The sequence below is a fragment of the Octopus bimaculoides genome, chromosome 3 (genome assembly GCF_001194135.2).
Source record: "Octopus bimaculoides isolate UCB-OBI-ISO-001 chromosome 3, ASM119413v2, whole genome shotgun sequence".
In the NCBI taxonomy this organism is placed as follows: domain Eukaryota; kingdom Metazoa; phylum Mollusca; class Cephalopoda; order Octopoda; family Octopodidae; genus Octopus; species Octopus bimaculoides.
This window is the reverse complement of record NC_068983.1, coordinates 83,625,749-83,629,212: the sequence shown is the minus strand read 5'-3', so window position 1 is coordinate 83,629,212 and position 3,464 is coordinate 83,625,749.

The following is a 3,464-nucleotide window of genomic DNA, read 5'->3' as shown; positions in this document are numbered from 1 at the left end:
CCACCACCACCACTACCATCCTCATCCCCAATGTCACCATCATCGCTAAATAGAAAGAGCTTTTACCTTTTTTTCCCCTTTTCAAGACATCCATTTATTTCAATTCCTCCTCCTCCTCCTTCTCCGCTTTCACCATCACCCCTCCTCCAACCACCTCCACCACCCTCTCCTCTCTTCTCTTTCTTATTCACATCCGGAGGGCTAAAGGCAATCTTCAGACTTCTTGAACTGCATAATTTCTATGCCTCGAAGATGTAATTCTTGAAGATTTTCAAATTTTACCTCTAGTTGCACTGAATCTGTATTTTTGCACTTTGTCATGACTTTAAAATTTAACAACTAGAAATTTCTACTGAAGGCAAATTGTGTAATCACTAAAGAAGCAAAACAGTTCATTTTCTTCAAACAAGCAGGACACACATCCAATAATTTTCTACTTGGCTTCTCGGTTCTTTATCAAGCATTTTTAACAATTATTATTATGTAAATTTCAATTTGCCAAAAGGGCAAAACTTCTTCACTATCTCTTTTATATTTATATATTTATTTACTTAAGAACTGATTGCTTAATTTTTTTTTCCCTCCTTCTAAGTTCGTCTTTTTGATTTAATCAATACCAGGTTTCCATTCTTCATGTAAGATTGTTAGATAGACAGACTTACCGACTGACTAACAGACAGACAGATATTTAAATAAAAGGAAATTGAAAGGAAAGAAAAAATATTAAAAATAATTAATAACAATAATAAAAAAATTATTCCTTAATAATAATAATAATAATAATGACGATGATGAAGATAATAATAATAAAAATAATAATAATAATAAAAATAATAATAATAATTGCAACAAGGAGATGCCATTTCAGAAAAGAAAGAACTGTTCTTTAATAGTTGTTGTTGTTTATTAAACATCAGCTGTTGGCATGTTCTAATGTGTTGCTTATGATTTGGTCAGTGTACAAGGACTAAAGTACTAGTGAGCAATAAGCTTGAAGTGGACCTAATCTGGTTCATTTAAAATATGGGTTTTTATAATTGAGACAATTTTGTTTCATAGCTACCATGTAGTTCTGAACAAGCAATTCAAGTAGTAGCCTAGTTAGAAAGGAACCTGGACATCAAGTATATTTATCAGAGACACTTGAGTTTAGGAGTAGAATTACAGTTGGTTTGGATTTGCGTCCTTGTTTTTATTGTGCTCACCAAAACCATTATCAGTGTCATCATCGCCGACATTATTGTTGTTGCTGTTGTCGTTGTTATTACCGTCACCGTCATCACTGTCATTGTTACTGTTTCCATCATTGTTGCCATTGTCATCGTTGTCTCTGTTGTCATCTCTGCCATCATCGTCGTCGTCATCATCATCATCATTATCATCTTTATCATTGTCCTCTTTATCCTCCTACTCTTCCTCTTCTTTATCGTCATCAACATGCTCATGATGATGATGATGAAATCATTATCAATGTCATTATCTTTGCCGTTGTCATTGTCATCATCATCGTCGTTGTTGTGGTCATCATCATCATCATCATTATCCGCCTACTCCACCTCTTCATCCTCATCAACATGCTCATGTTCATCATTGTCAATTTATGTCCACTGGTGGTGGGGCTATCAAGGGCTATGTTATCTAATGTATATTCTCTATTTTTATGATGTTGGAATGTAATTTAAGGACATTTGGTAACTATTTCTTGTAGGCCGAGTGACCAACCACATAGAGACATCTCCATTGGCTCAGTTAGTTGAAATTTCTGGTATATAATTCTAATACAATGCTGGTATATAATTCTAATAAGATGCCATTCTACAGTACAGTGTGTGTTGTTATATAATAGAACACTATTTGGGACATTACTTGGTGTACTAGAATACACTATAATAAGTGAGAGCCTTGATATAGCAATTCAAAATGCAAGAAATAACAGTCAAATCTCCCTAAAACCACAACCTACCACCTTATAAATGATGGAACATTAAATATTGTAATCTGAAATACAATGCATCAGAAAATAATAGAAGATGGTCACTGTTGGAACACCTGTGATCATGAATTTCATTGATTAGTGTTGTCTGCAGCTAATTATCAACTGAATATAAAAGGCATCTGGTATTTCATGGTTCAGTGTTGCTACACATTCTTAGGCCTCTGTTAAGGAAAACCAAGCATGTAATTGACATGAAGCAGTTGGCATGCTTTTGCTGTTAAGTTTCCCAACAGAGAAATGGGTTACTTTCCATATTCAATGTGATATTAGAAAGTTCTCTACAAAGTTCTAAACATAAGGTACATTGGTATTTCAGTAAATAATATATCCTATTTATTCTTTATATTTAGGAATAAGACCATGAGCTGGCAGAATCAATAGCATGCTGGACAAAATGCTTAGTGGTCTTTCTTTTGGCTTTGCATTTAGAGTTCACATCCTACCGAGATTAACTTTGATTTTCATACTTTTGGAGTTGATAAAATAAGTATCACTTGAGAACTGGGGTTGATGTTGTTGACTAACACCTTGCCCTTGAAATTGCTAGCCTTGTGCTAAAATTTGAAGCCATTATCTATATTCAGAAATAATCTCCTTCAAATAACCATTTTGAGAATGTACACTGCCATCTCTGCATCTTCGGTGTTTCAAAACCATTAGGAAAGTCCTCTTCTTAAAGGCTACACAAAACTACCTGCAGTTCTTTTAAAATTTAATCTATTGTATTGAAGTAGAACCCTTTCAATCTTAAGGTTATGAGACATAGCTCAAAACACATGTCAAGAAGCCACTGTTTCTCCCTGAGTGCCAGGAGCTAGAAGACAGACAACAGCAATGGAGTGCATGTTATGACATTTTGTGCAGCTCTTCTGGAAGATCCAGTCATGTAAAAGAGCTTATGGTTTGTGATGGTCTTCATGAGTAACTTCATAAAATTTCCCCCATGTTTTCTGCTATTTTACTCATGACTGATCCATCCTGAGTGCACATCATCAGAAAGGGACACTTCATCAGTTGGGAAATGTATATGACACTCGAAACTTTTTTTGCTAAAAGACTGGCAAATTCTGCTTTTAACTCTGTGAATTTACTCCTTGTATGTCACTATCAGAACTAGAGAAGTTTAAGGTGTGGAAGCAAGGACTAGAATCGAAGGGCCTTAGAGTCAACCTAGCAAAAACCAAAATCCTAATAAGTAGGAAGGTAGATAAAACACAAACCCCTTCAGGTAGATGGCCCTGCTCAGTATGCAGTAAAGGAGTAGGTAGTAACTCTATAAGATGTACCCAGTGCAAGCTATGGACACATAAGAGGTGTAGCAATATCAAAGGCAGATTAACTACAAAGTTAGTTTTTGTATGTGGCAGATGTTCAGGTGCAATAAACACTGTAAACAAACAGGAAACAACTTCTATCTCATTCCAGGGAGAAAAACTAGAAGTAGTTGATAGCTTCCGCTATCTGGATG